Genomic DNA, 15,694 nt, shown 5'->3' on the forward strand with positions numbered 1-15,694 from the left:
TAGTGTGTGAGAAAAATGTGATAACCGCTACACGATGGAAACCTACACACTAGATCAGGGGTCTCCAAACCAGTCCTCAAGGCCCACTGTGGGTCCTGGTTTTTGTTCCAGCAGAGACAGTTGAACCAATGAGGCTTCTGCTAAAACAAGCCACATCTGACTGCAATAAACTGATTGCACTTGTAAAACACCAGATTGGGGAAAAAGTGTCGTCATCTTGTTTGGTAGGAATGAAATCCTGCACCCACAGTGGACCTTTGTGGTATAGGTTGGGGACCCCTGCACTAGATCCATTGGGTAGAAGGCCCGACCAAACTCTTGCCCCAGCGGAGGGGGCAACAGGTTGAGCTCCGTTACAAAAAAACACCAACCATGTTTCCACCCAGTTTCGAGCTGGGGACCTTTTGCGTGTGAGGCAAACGTGATAACCACTACACTATGGAAACCTACACACTAGATCCATTGGGTAGAAGGCCCGACCAAACTCTTGCCCCAGCTGAGGGGGCAACAGGTTGATTTTCTTTAAAAGTATGTAACAATCATGTTTCCAATCAGTTTCAAGCTGGGGGGCTTTAGTGTGTGAGAAAAATGTGATAACCGTTACACGATGGAAACCTACACACTAGATCAGGGGTCTCCAAACCAGTCCTAAAGGCCAATGTGGGTCCTGGTTTTTGTTCCGGCCGATCCAGCAGAGACAGTTGAACCAATGAAGCTTCTGCTAAAACAATCCACACCTGATTGCAATCAACTGATTGCACTTGTAAAACACCAGATTGGGGAAAAAGTGTCGTCATCTTGTTTGGTAGGAATGAAATCCTGCACCCACAGTGGCCCTTTGTGGAATAGGTTGGGCACCCCTGCACTCGATCCATTGGGTAGAAGGCCCGACCAAACTCTTGCCCCAGCTGAGGGGACAACAGGTTGAGCTCCGTTACAAAAACACACCAACCATGTTTCCACCCAGTTTCGAGCTGGGGACCTTCTGCGTGTTAGGCAAACGTGATAACCACTACACTATGGAAACCTACAAACTGAATCCATTGGGTAGAAGACCCGACCAAACTCTTGCCCCAGCTGAAGGGGCAACAGGTTGATTTTCTTTAAAAGTATGTAACAATCATGTTTCCAATCAGTTTCAAGCTGGGGGGCTTTAGTGTGTGAGAAAAATGTGATAACCGTTACACGATGGAAACCTACACACTAGATCAGGGGTCTCCAAACCAGTCCTAAAGGCCACTGTGGGTCCTGGTTTTTGTTCCGGCCGATCCAGCAGAGACAGTTGAACCAATGAGGCTTCTGCTAAAACAATCCACACCTGACTGCAATCAACTGATTGCACTTGTAAAACACCAGATTGGGGAAAAAGTGTCGTCATCTTGTTTGGTAGGAATGAAATCCTGCACCCACAGTGGACCTTTGTGGTATAGGTTGGGGACCCCTGCACTAGATCCATTGGGTAGAAGGCCCGACCAAACTCTTGCCCCAGCGGAGGGGGCAACAGGTTGAGCTCCGTTACAAAAAAACACCAACCATGTTTCCACCCAGTTTCGAGCTGGGGACCTTTTGCGTGTGAGGCAAACGTGATAACCACTACACTATGGAAACCTACACACTAGATCCATTGGGTAGAAGGCCCGACCAAACTCTTGCCCCAGCTGAGGGGGCAAAAGGTTGATTTTCTATAAAAGAATGTAACAACCATGTTTCCACCCAGTTTCGATCCGGGGACCTTCTGCGTGTTAGGCAAACGTGATAACCACTACACTATGGAAACCTACACACTGAATCCATTGAGTAGAAGGCCCGACCAAACTCTTGCCCCAGCTGAGGGGGCAACAGGTTGATTTTCTTTAAAAGTATGTAACAATCATGTTTCCAATCAGTTTCAAGCTGGGGGGCTTTAGTGTGTGAGAAAAATGTGATAACCGTTACACGATGGAAACCTACACACTAGATCAGGGGTCTCCAAACCAGTCCTAAAGGCCACTGTGGGTCCTGGTTTTTGTTCCGGCCGATCCAGCAGAGACAGTTGAACCAATGAGGCTTCTGCTAAAACAATCCACACCTGACTGCAATCAACTGATTGCACTTGTAAAACACCAGATTGGGGAAAAAGTGTCGTCATCTTGTTTGGTAGGAATGAAATCCTGCACCCACAGTAGCCCTTTGTGGAATAGGTTGGGCACCCCTGCACTCGATCCATTGGGTAGAAGGCCCGACCAAACTCTTGCCCCAGCTGAGGGGGCAACAGGTTGATTTTCTTTAAAAGTATGTAACAATCATGATTCCAATCAGGAGGGTTGAGCTCCGCCCGGACTCCAGACAGTTCGGTGGTCGGATTGGCTCACGGTTTGGCGGGAGTGATGGCAGAGGGAAGTGACGAAGTCGGAAGTGAGATGGAGGGGATGGGATGTCAAACGGCGAACCGGGAAAATGCCGGGTGGAGTAAGGTGGGTGAACGGCAGTTAAACCGGAAAAAGCGCAAGAAATCGGAAAAGGAGACGAGGAGAAGGGAATTGGAGTGTTTGGAGTCGAGTAGTGACGGTGAACGCGGTGATCGAGAAAGACAAAGCGACGAATACAAGGTATTTGTGAAGCTGGCGCAGGAAGGAGCGTCGTTTGGTGAGTGGAACCCGATTAAACTGTCTAAAGCAATCCATAGGGCTATAGGGGAATCGAAGTCGGTAAAACAACTGCGGAATGGATCGCTGTTAATATTGTGCCAGAACGGAGTGCAACAGGGGAAGACACTGCGGCTGACTAGAATTGACGGGAAAGAGGTGATTTGTTCATTGCCGGATGAGAGACGCCTGAACAGGGGAGTGATTACTGGAATCCCTACGAGTGTGACTGTGGACCAGATTAAAGAAAATGTGAAGGGGGCTGAGGTGGCAGAGGTCGTCCGATTGAAGGCTAATAGGAATGGGAATAAAGTTGACAGTTTATCGGTTATGCTTAAGTTTGAGGGGGGATCGCTGCCTACTAAAGTGTTCTTGGGGTATTTTAGTTATGAAGTGCGACCATTTGTTCCTCCTCCACTGCGGTGCTATAAGTGTCAAAGGTTTGGTCATATTGCGGCAGTGTGTAAGGGGAAGCTCAGGTGCGGAAGGTGTGCGGGGGAGCATGAGTATGGGAAGTGTGGGGATAAGGCTCGACTGAAGTGCTGTAATTGTGGTGGGGAGCATGCCTCAGCGTATAGGGGCTGTGAGGTTAGTCAGAGAGCAGCGGAGATACAAAGGATGCGGGTTACGCAGGGGATCTCGTACGCTGATGCGGCAAAGAAAGTGGGGACAAGGCGACTGGACGGTACTGACATAGCGGCGTTAGGGGATAATGGAGCGTGCGTGGGCGGTGTCAAAATGAATGAAGACTCTTTAATAGTGAGTAAGAGGGACTTCGTTTTGTTTATGGTTGAGGCGATAAATTGTACTGCGCAGACAAGTAGCAAAACTGAGAAAATCAAGATTATTGTTAAAGCGGCTGAGAAATATCTGAATATTAAGGATCTACGTTGGGAAGTTGTAACGGAAAAACTGGCGGGGGAGACTCTGAGCTCACAAGTGTGGAATGGTGGGCCGTCATGTGCTTAGTTTTGATGCAATGGAATGCTCGAAGCCTTATAGCCAATGGCCAGGAGATGAAGAGGTTTGTGGCGGAATTGAGGGTGGAACCACATGTTATTTGCATCCAGGAAACGTGGTTAAAGCCGCAGTGGGATTTCAGAATAGGTGGATATGAAACAGTGAGGAACGATAGGGGGGATAGAAGAGGGGGCGGGGTGGCGACCTTTATTAAAAGGGGTTTAAACTATAAGGTAGAGGAAAAGGGTGCGGGGTTTGAGTCGATTAGAATAAAGCTGTGGACTGGGCTGGGTGTCGTGGATATAATAAATTATTACAATCCGGGCAATAGAATAGATAAGGGGGATCTTGATATGGTGAGGGGACAGAAGGGGGGAAGAGTGGTATGGTGTGGTGACTTTAATGCACATAGCACGTTGTGGGGTGGCAAACATACGGACACGAATGGGGCAGCATTAGAAGACTATTTGGAGGAAAATAATCTGGTGTGCGTAAATGATGGTGGTGGGACTAGATATAATAGTGCATCGAACACTGAAAGTACACTGGATTTGACACTTGTATCAGCCGAATTGGCTGGATTTTGTGAATGGGGAGTACTCAAAGGGACAACTGTGGGGAGTGATCACTACCCAGTTATTTGCAAGATGGGAACTGACCCGTGTGGGATTGGTGAGGTACGAACAATGAAATGGAACTTCGCCAAGGCGGACTGGGATGGGTTCAGGCTTAAGAGTGATGACAGGTGTGGAGAAATTTCAGAAGAAAGGATGGAAAACACGGGGGTATTTAATGAAGCAGTGGTGGGGGCCATAGTGCAGGCGGCGCAGGATACCATCCCTAGGTCACGTGGGAGTACTTACAATAAGAGGGTTCCGTGGTGGAATGATGAGTGTAGGCAAGCAATTAGGGAAAGGAACAGAGCGTTCAGGCTCCTCAAACGGCACCACACAATGGGGACATTATGTCAGTATAAGCAGAAACAAGCAGTGGTACGAAGGCGCATAAGGTCGGCAAAACGTGCATTTTGGGGAGGTTATTGTGATAAAATTGGTAGGGAAACTCAGTTGTCGGATGTGTGGGGCATGATACGGCGTATGAATGGACTTAAAGGGGGCACCGTTTCAACAGTTCTACATGAGGGGGACAAAGCAGTGGTGGGAGCTGAAAGGGCAGAATTGCTGGCTAAGACGTTTGTTGGGATTCACAGCATGGGGAATTTGACACATGGAGCCAAAGCGAGTAGGGAGGAGACTCTCAGTCGGTATCCGGGAACTAAAAATAGGAGGCCGGTGACAGGCGGGGACTTCGATGTGCCATTCGGCTTATATGAATTGAAGAAAACATTAGCGAACGTGAAGCGCAAATACACAGCACCGGGGAAGGATGCGGTGTGTTATAGTATGTTGGCACATATGAGTGAACAAGGGTTGGGAGTGGTCCTAAAACTTTTTAACAGAATCTGGGAAACGGGTGAGGTGCCAGTGCAGTGGAAGGAGGCAGTGGTGATTCCAATTCTAAAACCAGGGAAGGATTCGACGAGGCCGGAAAATTACAGGCCTATAGCGCTGACCTCCCAATTGGGGAAAACTATGGAGAGAATGGTGGTGCATAGGTTGAATCACGCTCTGGAGTGGGACAACTGTTTAACTCAGTGTCAAAGTGGGTTCCGAAAAGGGAGAGGAACGATGGATAATATAATATGTCTGGAATCCGAGATTAGTAGGGCCCGAGTAAATAAGGAAATGGTGATAGCTGTATTATTCGATATTGAAAAAGCATATGATATGTTGTGGATAGAGGGGCTTCTTATTAAATTGACTAGATTGGGGGTGAAGGGGAGATTGTATAATTGGATATTGAGTTTTATGTTGAATAGAAAAATAGAAGTGCGGGTAGGTGCAGACTTGTCTGGGGTGTACCAGGTGGACAATGGGACTCCCCAAGGGAGTGTCTGTAGTCCAACCTTATTTAATATTATGATTAATGATATATTTGATGATGTTGGACCAGGAGTAGGGAGGGCATTGTATGCCGATGATGGGGTGTTGTGGGTGAGAGGGCGAAATGGCGACTTTCTTCAAAAGAAGATGCAAATGGCTATTAATAGGGTTGAGGAGTGGGCGGACAGGTGGGGCTTTAGGTTCTCGATTGTGAAGACGCAGGCAATATGCTTCTATGGGAGACATAGGGAGGTGGAGTTAAAATTGTATGGACGAGTAATTGAACAGGTAAAAAGCGTGAGGTTTTTAGGGATGTGGTTTGATGAAAAGCTTACATGGGCACAGCATATAGATGGATTGGTGGAAAAATGTAAAAAGGTCAATAACATATTGAGGTGCCTGTCAGGGAGGGATTGGGGAGCAGCGAGAGCTGCCTTACTCAATATATATCGGGCGATCATGAGGTCTTCAATTGATTATGGGTGTATGGCTTATGCCTCGGCAGCGAACTCCCACCTCAGAAAGCTGGAGGTGCAACAAGCGCACGGTCTGAGAATATGCAGTGGAGCTTTCAGAACGTCACCAGTCGCAGCAGTACAGGTGGAATTGGGGGAGCTCCCGTTGAGACTTAGAAGATTGAAAATTATGCTTGCGTATTGGGTGAGTGTAAGGGGCCATGGAGACACACATCCAGTAAAGAAAGTGTTGATGGACAGGTGGGAGGACACAAATCAACAGAAGATGACCTTCAGCGGGGTGGGGAATGCAGTGGCAGAACTGGCAGGGCTTAGCCAGTTGGAGTTCGGCAAAACAGTACCAGTATCCAGTGTTGCGCCCTGGCTATTCACAATGCCGGTGGTAAATTTTGGGATTAAGGAAGTGATCCGGGAGAGGGGAAACCAGGGTATGGTGGCTGAGGAGTATCTGGGACAGAGGTATGGGCAAAGCGTTCTGGTATTTACGGACGGGTCGAAGGATCCGGAAACTGGACGTACTGGGGCGGCGGTACATGTGCCGAGTTACAATGTGGACATTAAAACAAGGTGTACAGATCACTTGTCTGTTTATGCAGTGGAAGTAACAGCAATTATAATGGCACTTGGTTGGGTTCAAACAAATGGGATAAAATTGGCAGTGATTGCTTCGGACAGTTGGTCGGCGCTCACGAGTATTTTAACCATGAAGTCCAGTAGACTTGACTTAGTATTTGAATTGCACAGGCTAATGTATGAAGCACAGAAAGGTGGGCTCAGGGTGGAGTTTGTGTGGGTCCCGGCGCACGTGGGGATTGAGGGAAATGAGGTAGTGGACATCCTGGCCAAGCAATCGCTGAGAGCACTGGGGATAGAAAGGCAGGGCGTCCTGAGTAGAGCGGAAGGGAAATCCATTATTGGGGGCTACATACAAAAGAGGTGGCAAGAGTATTGGGAAGCACAAGAAACGGGGAGACATTTTTTCTCAATACAGTCACAGGTGGGTGTGGGAAGGAGATTGGGGAGAAGCAGAAGGGAGGAGGTGGTGTTGAGTCGAATGAGGATAGGACACACGGGGCTAAATGATTCGTTGCATAGGATAGGAAAACACAAAGATGGGAAATGTAAACACTGTGGGGAGCGTGAAACGGTTGAACACATTCTAATGGTATGCGGGAAGTATGGAGAGCAGAGGGATCGGTTCAGAATGGTGCTGCACCAGGCAGAAGAGACATTTGGGATGGGAAATGTTCTGCAGATGAAAAGGGCCAATATTCAAAAAGGGCTAATAAAGTTTCTCAGGGACACAGGGTTGTTGGACAGGATATAGGAAGAGGGTAATTCATTAGTATTTAATTCGGTTGTTACTATGTCATTTATCCAATTTTTTGGCTCGGGTTTTATCTACACTCTGGGTGTGTTTCACTGGTTGTCAGGAGGGATTACTTTCAGTCTGTAACTGCCAGATCTCGTGCTAAACCGTCGGTCCAGTAGGTGGCGGTAATGCCCCACGGCACCGAGGGGTAAACTGCCAATAAACAAAAAGAAGAAGAAGAAGAAGAAGATTCCAATCAGTTTCAAGCTGGGGGGCTTTAGTGTGTGAGAAAAATGTGATAACCGCTACACGATGGAAACCTACACACTAGATCAGGGGTCTCCAAACCAGTCCTCAAGGCCCACTGTGGGTCCTGGTTTTTGTTCCAGCAGAGACAGTTGAACCAATGAGGCTTCTGCTAAAACAAGCCACATCTGACTGCAATAAACTGATTGCACTTGTAAAACACCAGATTGGGGAAAAAGTGTCGTCATCTTGTTTGGTAGGAATGAAATCCTGCACCCACAGTGGACCTTTGTGGTATAGGTTGGGGACCCCTGCACTAGATCCATTGGGTAGAAGGCCCGACCAAACTCTTGCCCCAGCGGAGGGGGCAACAGGTTGAGCTCCGTTACAAAAAAACACCAACCATGTTTCCACCCAGTTTCGAGCTGGGGACCTTTTGCGTGTGAGGCAAACGTGATAACCACTACACTATGGAAACCTACACACTAGCTCCATTGGGTAGAAGGCCCGACCAAACTCTTGCCCCAGCTGAGGGGGCAAAAGGTTGATTTTCTATAAAAGAATGTAACAACCATGTTTCCACCCAGTTTCGATCAGGGGACCTTCAGCGTGTTAGGCAAACGTGATAACCACTACACTATGGAAACCTACACACTGAATCCATTGGGTAGAAGGCCCGACCAAACTCTTGCCCCAGCTGAGGGGGCAACAGGTTGATTTTCTTTAAAAGTATGTAACAATCATGTTTCCAATCAGTTTCAAGCTGCGGGGCTTTAGTGTGTGAGAAAAATGTGATAACCGTTACACGATGGAAACCTACACACTAGATCAGGGGTCTCCAAACCAGTCCTAAAGGCCACTGTGGGTCCTGGTTTTTGTTCCGGCCGATCCAGCAGAGACAGTTGAACCAATGAAGCTTCTGCTAAAACAATCCACACCTGATTGCAATCAACTGATTGCACTTGTAAAACACCAGATTGGGGAAAAAGTGTCGTCATCTTGTTTGGTAGGAATGAAATCCTGCACCCACAGTGGCCCTTTGTGGAATAGGTTGGGCACCCCTGCACTCGATCCATTGGGTAGAAGGCCCGACCAAACTCTTGCCCCAGCTGAGGGGACAACAGGTTGAGCTCCGTTACAAAAACACACCAACCATGTTTCCACCCAGTTTCGAGCTGGGGACCTTCTGCGTGTTAGGCAAACGTGATAACCACTACACTATGGAAACCTACACACTGAATCCATTGGGTAGAAGACCCGACCAAACTCTTGCCCCAGCTGAAGGGGCAACAGGTTGATTTTCTTTAAAAGTATGTAACAATCATGTTTCCAATCAGCTTCAAGCTGGGGGGCTTTAGTGTGTGAGAAAAATGTGATAACCGTTACACGATGGAAACCTACACACTAGATCAGGGGTCTCCAAACCTGTCCTAAAGGCCACTGTGGGTCCTGGTTTTTGTTCCGGCCGATCCAGCAGAGACAGTTGAACCAATGAGGCTTCTGCTAAAACAATCCACACCTGCCTGCAATCAACTGATTGCACTTGTAAAACACCAGATTGGGGAAAAAGTGTCGTCATCTTGTTTGGTAGGAATAAAATCCTGCACCCACAGTAGCCCTTTGTGGAATAGGTTGGGCACCCCTGCACTCGATCCATTGGGTAGAAGGCCCGACCAAACTGTTGCCCCAGCTGAGGGGGCAACAGGTTGATTTTCTTTAAAAGTATGTAACAATCATGTTTCCAATCAGTTTCAAGCTGGGGGGCTTTAGTGTGTGAGAAAAATGTGATAACCGCTACACGATGGAAACCTACACACTAGATCAGGGGTCTCCAAACCAGTCCTCAAGGCCCACTGTGGGTCCTGGTTTTTGTTCCAGCAGAGACAGTTGAACCAATGAGGCTTCTGCTAAAACAAGCCACATCTGACTGCAATAAACTGATTGCACTTGTAAAACACCAGATTGGGGAAAAAGTGTCGTCATCTTGTTTGGTAGGAATGAAATCCTGCACCCACAGTGGACCTTTGTGGTATAGGTTGGGGACCCCTGCACTAGATCCATTGGGTAGAAGGCCCGACCAAACTCTTGCCCCAGCGGAGGGGGCAACAGGTTGAGCTCCGTTACAAAAAAACACCAACCATGTTTCCACCCAGTTTCGAGCTGGGGACCTTTTGCGTGTGAGGCAAACGTGATAACCACTACACTATGGAAACCGACACAGTAGATCCATTGGGTAGAAGGCCCGACCAAACTCTTGCCCCAGCTGAGGGGGCAAAAGGTTGATTTTCTATAAAAGAATGTAACAACCATGTTTCCACCCAGTTTCGATCTGGGGACCTTCTGCGTGTTAGGCAAACGTGATAACCACTACACTATGGAAACCTACACACTGAATCCATTGGGTAGAAGGCCCGACCAAACTCTTGCCCCAGCTGAGGGGGCAACAGGTTGATTTTCTTTAAAAGTATGTAACAATCATGTTTCCAATCAGTTTCAAGCTGGGGGGCTTTAGTGTGTGAGAAAAATGTGATAACCGTTACACGATGGAAACCTACACACTAGATCAGGGGTCTCCAAACCAGTCCTAAAGGCCACTGTGGGTCCTGGTTTTTGTTCCGGCCGATCCAGCAGAGACAGTTGAACCAATGAGGCTTCTGCTAAAACAAGCCACATCTGACTGCAATAAACTGATTGCACTTGTAAAACACCAGATTGGGGAAAAAGTGTCGTCATCTTGTTTGGTAGGAATGAAATCCTGCACCCACAGTGGACCTTTGTGGTATAGGTTGGGGACCCCTGCACTAGATCCATTGGGTAGAAGGCCCGACCAAACTCTTGCCCCAGCGGAGGGGGCAACAGGTTGAGCTCCGTTACAAAAAAACACCAACCATGTTTCCACCCAGTTTCGAGCTGGGGACCTTTTGCGTGTGAGGCAAACGTGATAACCACTACACTATGGAAACCTACACACTAGATCCATTGGGTAGAAGGCCCGACCAAACTCTTGCCCCAGCGGAGGGGGCAACAGGTTGAGCTCCGTTACAAAAAAACACCAACCATGTTTCCACCCAGTTTCGAGCTGGGGAGCTTTTGCGTGTGAGGCAAACGTGATAACCACTACACTATGGAAACCTACACACTGAATGCATTGGGTAGAAGGCCCGACCAAACTCTTGCCGCAGCTGAGGGGGCAACAGGTTGATTTTCTTTAAAAGTATGTAACAATCATGTTTCCAATCAGTTTCAAGCTGGGGGGCTTTAGTGTGTGAGAAAAATGTGATAACCGCTACACGATGGAAACCTACACACTAGATCAGGGGTCTCCAAACCAGTCCTCAAGGCCCACTGTGGGTCCTGGTTTTTGTTCCAGCAGAGACAGTTGAACCAATGAGGATTCTGCTAAAACAAGCCACATCTGACTGCAATAAACTGATTGCACTTGTAAAACACCAGATTGGGGAAAAAGTGTCGTCATCTTGTTTGGTAGGAATGAAATCCTGCACCCACAGTGGACCTTTGTGGTATAGGTTGGGGACCCCTGCACTAGATCCATTGGGTAGAAGGCCCGACCAAACTCTTGCCCCAGCGGAGGGGGCAACAGGTTGAGCTCCGTTACAAAAAACACCAACCATGTTTCCACCCAGTTTCGAGCTGGGGACCTTTTGCGTGTGAGGCAAACGTGATAACCACTACACTATGGAAACCTACACACTAGCTCCATTGGGTAGAAGGCCCGACCAAACTCTTGCCCCAGCTGAGGGGGCAAAAGGTTGATTTTCTATAAAAGAATGTAACAACCATGTTTCCACCCAGTTTCGATCAGGGGACCTTCAGCGTGTTAGGCAAACGTGATAACCACTACACTATGGAAACCTACACACTGAATCCATTGGGTAGAAGGCCCGACCAAACTCTTGCCCCAGCTGAGGGGGCAACAGGTTGATTTTCTTTAAAAGTATGTAACAATCATGTTTCCAATCAGTTTCAAGCTGCGGGGCTTTAGTGTGTGAGAAAAATGTGATAACCGTTACACGATGGAAACCTACACACTAGATCAGGGGTCTCCAAACCAGTCCTAAAGGCCACTGTGGGTCCTGGTTTTTGTTCCGGCCGATCCAGCAGAGACAGTTGAACCAATGAGGCTTCTGCTAAAACAATCCACACCTGCCTGCAATCAACTGATTGCACTTGTAAAACACCAGATTGGGGAAAAAGTGTCGTCATCTTGTTTGGTAGGAATAAAATCCTGCACCCACAGTAGCCCTTTGTGGAATAGGTTGGGCACCCCTGCACTCGATCCATTGGGTAGAAGGCCCGACCAAACTGTTGCCCCAGCTGAGGGGGCAACAGGTTGATTTTCTTTAAAAGTATGTAACAATCATGTTTCCAATCAGTTTCAAGCTGGGGGGCTTTAGTGTGTGAGAAAAATGTGATAACCGCTACACGATGGAAACCTACACACTAGATCAGGGGTCTCCAAACCAGTCCTCAAGGCCCACTGTGGGTCCTGGTTTTTGTTCCAGCAGAGACAGTTGAACCAATGAGGCTTCTGCTAAAACAAGCCACATCTGACTGCAATAAACTGATTGCACTTGTAAAACACCAGATTGGGGAAAAAGTGTCGTCATCTTGTTTGGTAGGAATGAAATCCTGCACCCACAGTGGACCTTTGTGGTATAGGTTGGGGACCCCTGCACTAGATCCATTGGGTAGAAGGCCCGACCAAACTCTTGCCCCAGCGGAGGGGGCAACAGGTTGAGCTCCGTTACAAAAAAACACCAACCATGTTTCCACCCAGTTTCGAGCTGGGGACCTTTTGCGTGTGAGGCAAACGTGATAACCACTACACTATGGAAACCGACACACTACATCCATTGGGTAGAAGGCCCGACCAAACTCTTGCCCCAGCTGAGGGGGCAAAAGGTTGATTTTCTATAAAAGAATGTAACAACCATGTTTCCACCCAGTTTCGATCTGGGGACCTTCTGCATGTTAGGCAAACGTGATAACCACTACACTATGGAAACCTACACACTGAATCCATTGGGTAGAAGGCCCGACCAAACTCTTGCCCCAGCTGAGGGGGCAACAGGTTGATTATCTTTAAAAGTATGTAACAATCATGTTTCCAATCAGTTTCAAGCTGGGGGGCTTTAGTGTGTGAGAAAAATGTGATAACCGTTACACGATGGAAACCTACACACTAGATCAGGGGTCTCCAAACCAGTCCTAAAGGCCACTGTGGGTCCTGGTTTTTGTTCCGGCCGATCCAGCAGAGACAGTTGAACCAATGAGGCTTCTGCTAAAACAAGCCACATCTGACTGCAATAAACTGATTGCACTTGTAAAACACCAGATTGGGGAAAAAGTGTCGTCATCTTGTTTGGTAGGAATGAAATCCTGCACCCACAGTGGACCTTTGTGGTATAGGTTGGGGACCCCTGCACTAGATCCATTGGGTAGAAGGCCCGACCAAACTCTTGCCCCAGCGGAGGGGGCAACAGGTTGAGCTCCGTTACAAAAAAACACCAACCATGTTTCCACCCAGTTTCGAGCTGGGGACCTTTTGCGTGTGAGGCAAACGTAATAACCACTACACTATGGAAACCTACACACTAGATCCATTGGGTAGAAGGCCCGACCAAACTCTTGCCCCAGCTGTGGGGGCAAAAGGTTGATTTTCTATAAAAGAATGTAACAACCATGTTTCCACCCAGTTTCGATTCGGGGACCTTCTGCGTGTTAGGCAAACGTGATAACCACTACACTATGGAAACCTACACACTGAATCCATTGAGTAGAAGGCCCGACCAAACTCTTGCCCCAGCTGAGGGGGCAACAGGTTGATTTTCTTTAAAAGTATGTAACAATCATGTTTCCAATCAGTTTCAAGCTGGGGGGCTTTAGTGTGTGAGAAAAATGTGATAACCGTTACACGATGGAAACCTACACACTAGATCAGGGGTCTCCAAACCAGTCCTAAAGGCCACTGTGGGTCCTGGTTTTTGTTCCGGCCGATCCAGCAGAGACAGTTGAACCAATGAGGCTTCTGCTAAAACAATCCACACCTGACTGCAATCAACTGATTGCACTTGTAAAACACCAGATTGGGGAAAAAGTGTCGTCATCTTGTTTGGTAGGAATGAAATCCTGCACCCACAGTAGCCCTTTGTGGAATAGGTTGGGCACCCCTGCACTCGATCCATTGGGTAGAAGGCCCGACCAAACTCTTGCCCCAGCTGAGGGGGCAACAGGTTGATTTTCTTTAAAAGTATGTAACAATCATGTTTCCAATCAGTTTCAAGCTGGGGGGCTTTAGTGTGTGAGAAAAATGTGATAACCGCTACACGATGGAAACCTACACACTAGATCAGGGGTCTCCAAACCAGTCCTCAAGGCCCACTGTGGGTCCTGGTTTTTGTTCCAGCAGAGACAGTTGAACCAATGAGGCTTCTGCTAAAACAAGCCACATCTGACTGCAATAAACTGATTGCACTTGTAAAACACCAGATTGGGGAAAAAGTGTCGTCATCTTGTTTGGTAGGAATGAAATCCTGCACCCACAGTGGACCTTTGTGGTATAGGTTGGGGACCCCTGCACTAGATCCATTGGGTAGAAGGCCCGACCAAACTCTTGCCCCAGCGGAGGGGGCAACAGGTTGAGCTCCGTTACAAAAAAACACCAACCATGTTTCCACCCAGTTTCGAGCTGGGGACCTTTTGCGTGTGAGGCAAACGTGATAACCACTACACTATGGAAACCTACACACTAGATCCATTGGGTAGAAGGCCCGACCAAACTCTTGCCCCAGCTGAGGGGGCAAAAGGTTGATTTTCTATAAAAGAATGTAACAACCATGTTTCCACCCAGTTTCGATCTGGGGACCTTCTGCGTGTTAGGCAAACGTGATAACCACTACACTATGGAAACCTACACACTGAATCCATTGGGTAGAAGGCCCGACCAAACTCTTTCCCCAGCTGAGGGGGCAACAGGTTGATTTTCTTTAAAAGTATGTAACAATCATGTTTCCAATCAGTTTCAAGCTGGGGGGCTTTAGTGTGTTAGAAAAATGTGATAACCGTTACACGATGGAAACCTACACACTAGATCAGGGGTCTCCAAACCAGTCCTAAAGGCCACTGTGGGTCCTGGTTTTTGTTCCGGCCGATCCAGCAGAGACAGTTGAACCAATGAGGCTTCTGCTAAAACAATCCACACCTGACTGCAATCAACTGATTGCACTTGTAAAACACCAGATTGGGGAAAAAGTGTCGTCATCTTGTTTGGTAGGAATGAAATCCTGCACCCACAGTGGCCCTTTGTGGAATAGGTTGGGCACCCCTGCACTCGATACATTGGGTAGAAGGCCCGACCAAACTCTTGCCCCAGCTGAGGGGACAACAGGTTGAGCTCCGTTACAAAAACACACCAACCATGTTTCCACCCAGTTTCGATCTGGGGACCTTCTGCGTGTTAGGCAAACGTGATAACCACTACACTATGGAAACCTACACACTGAATCCATTGGGTAGAAGGCCCGACCAAACTCTTGCCCCAGCTGAGGGGGCAACAGGTTGATTTTCTTTAAAAGTATGTAACAATCATGTTTCCAATCAGTTTCAAGCTGGGGGGCTTTAGTGTGTGAGAAAAAATGTGATAACCGCTACACGATGGAAACCTACACACTAGATCAGGGGTCTCCAAACCAGTCCTCAAGGCCCACTGTGGGTCCTGGTTTTTGTTCCAGCAGAGACAGTTGAGCCAATGAGGCTTCTGCTAAAACAAGCCACATCTGACTGCAATAAATTGATTGCACTTGTAAAACACCAGATTGGGGAAAAAGTGTCGTCATCTTGTTTGGTAGGAATGAAATCCTGCACCCACAGTGGACCTTTGTGGAATAGGTTGGGCACCCCTGCACTCGATCCATTGGGTAGAAGGCCCGACCAAACTCTTGCCCCAGCTGTGGGGGCAAAAGGTTGATTTTCTATAAAAGAATGTAACAACCATGTTTCCACCCAGTTTCGATTCGGGGACCTTCTGCGTGTTAGGCAAACGTGATAACCACTACACTATGGAAACCTACATACTGAATCCATTGGGTAGAAGGCCCGACCAAACTCTTGCCC

The 15,694-nt window shown here is 47.9% G+C and overlaps 17 non-coding genes across 17 annotated transcripts; all 17 read right to left on the reverse strand.

Moving 5' to 3' along the window:
* Positions 1-373: 373 nt before the first annotated feature.
* On the reverse strand, positions 374-446 carry trnav-cac (transfer RNA valine (anticodon CAC)). Its single transcript has one exon. It is a non-coding gene; the product is annotated as a tRNA-Val (tRNA).
* A 508-nt stretch (positions 447-954) lies between these two features.
* Positions 955-1,027, reverse strand: trnav-aac (transfer RNA valine (anticodon AAC)). Its single transcript has one exon. It is a non-coding gene; the product is annotated as a tRNA-Val (tRNA).
* Positions 1,028-1,535: 508 nt separating this feature from the next.
* Positions 1,536-1,608, reverse strand: trnav-cac (transfer RNA valine (anticodon CAC)). The gene has a single exon. It is a non-coding gene; the product is annotated as a tRNA-Val (tRNA).
* A 96-nt stretch (positions 1,609-1,704) lies between these two features.
* trnav-aac (transfer RNA valine (anticodon AAC)) lies at positions 1,705-1,777 on the reverse strand. Its single transcript has one exon. It is a non-coding gene; the product is annotated as a tRNA-Val (tRNA).
* A 6,189-nt stretch (positions 1,778-7,966) lies between these two features.
* trnav-cac (transfer RNA valine (anticodon CAC)) lies at positions 7,967-8,039 on the reverse strand. Its single transcript has one exon. It is a non-coding gene; the product is annotated as a tRNA-Val (tRNA).
* Positions 8,040-8,716: 677 nt separating this feature from the next.
* trnav-aac (transfer RNA valine (anticodon AAC)) lies at positions 8,717-8,789 on the reverse strand. Its single transcript has one exon. It is a non-coding gene; the product is annotated as a tRNA-Val (tRNA).
* A 912-nt stretch (positions 8,790-9,701) lies between these two features.
* Positions 9,702-9,774, reverse strand: trnav-cac (transfer RNA valine (anticodon CAC)). Its single transcript has one exon. It is a non-coding gene; the product is annotated as a tRNA-Val (tRNA).
* A 96-nt stretch (positions 9,775-9,870) lies between these two features.
* Positions 9,871-9,943, reverse strand: trnav-aac (transfer RNA valine (anticodon AAC)). The gene has a single exon. It is a non-coding gene; the product is annotated as a tRNA-Val (tRNA).
* A 508-nt stretch (positions 9,944-10,451) lies between these two features.
* On the reverse strand, positions 10,452-10,524 carry trnav-cac (transfer RNA valine (anticodon CAC)). Its single transcript has one exon. It is a non-coding gene; the product is annotated as a tRNA-Val (tRNA).
* Positions 10,525-10,620: 96 nt separating this feature from the next.
* Positions 10,621-10,693, reverse strand: trnav-cac (transfer RNA valine (anticodon CAC)). The gene has a single exon. It is a non-coding gene; the product is annotated as a tRNA-Val (tRNA).
* Positions 10,694-11,192: 499 nt separating this feature from the next.
* On the reverse strand, positions 11,193-11,265 carry trnav-cac (transfer RNA valine (anticodon CAC)). The gene has a single exon. It is a non-coding gene; the product is annotated as a tRNA-Val (tRNA).
* A 1,081-nt stretch (positions 11,266-12,346) lies between these two features.
* On the reverse strand, positions 12,347-12,419 carry trnav-cac (transfer RNA valine (anticodon CAC)). Its single transcript has one exon. It is a non-coding gene; the product is annotated as a tRNA-Val (tRNA).
* Positions 12,420-12,515: 96 nt separating this feature from the next.
* On the reverse strand, positions 12,516-12,588 carry trnav-aac (transfer RNA valine (anticodon AAC)). The gene has a single exon. It is a non-coding gene; the product is annotated as a tRNA-Val (tRNA).
* A 508-nt stretch (positions 12,589-13,096) lies between these two features.
* trnav-cac (transfer RNA valine (anticodon CAC)) lies at positions 13,097-13,169 on the reverse strand. Its single transcript has one exon. It is a non-coding gene; the product is annotated as a tRNA-Val (tRNA).
* Positions 13,170-14,250: 1,081 nt separating this feature from the next.
* Positions 14,251-14,323, reverse strand: trnav-cac (transfer RNA valine (anticodon CAC)). Its single transcript has one exon. It is a non-coding gene; the product is annotated as a tRNA-Val (tRNA).
* A 96-nt stretch (positions 14,324-14,419) lies between these two features.
* On the reverse strand, positions 14,420-14,492 carry trnav-aac (transfer RNA valine (anticodon AAC)). Its single transcript has one exon. It is a non-coding gene; the product is annotated as a tRNA-Val (tRNA).
* A 508-nt stretch (positions 14,493-15,000) lies between these two features.
* Positions 15,001-15,073, reverse strand: trnav-aac (transfer RNA valine (anticodon AAC)). Its single transcript has one exon. It is a non-coding gene; the product is annotated as a tRNA-Val (tRNA).
* Positions 15,074-15,694: the final 621 nt, after the last annotated feature.

Source organism: Corythoichthys intestinalis, chromosome 18 (genome assembly GCF_030265065.1).
Source record: "Corythoichthys intestinalis isolate RoL2023-P3 chromosome 18, ASM3026506v1, whole genome shotgun sequence".
In the NCBI taxonomy this organism is placed as follows: Eukaryota; Metazoa; Chordata; class Actinopteri; order Syngnathiformes; family Syngnathidae; genus Corythoichthys; species Corythoichthys intestinalis.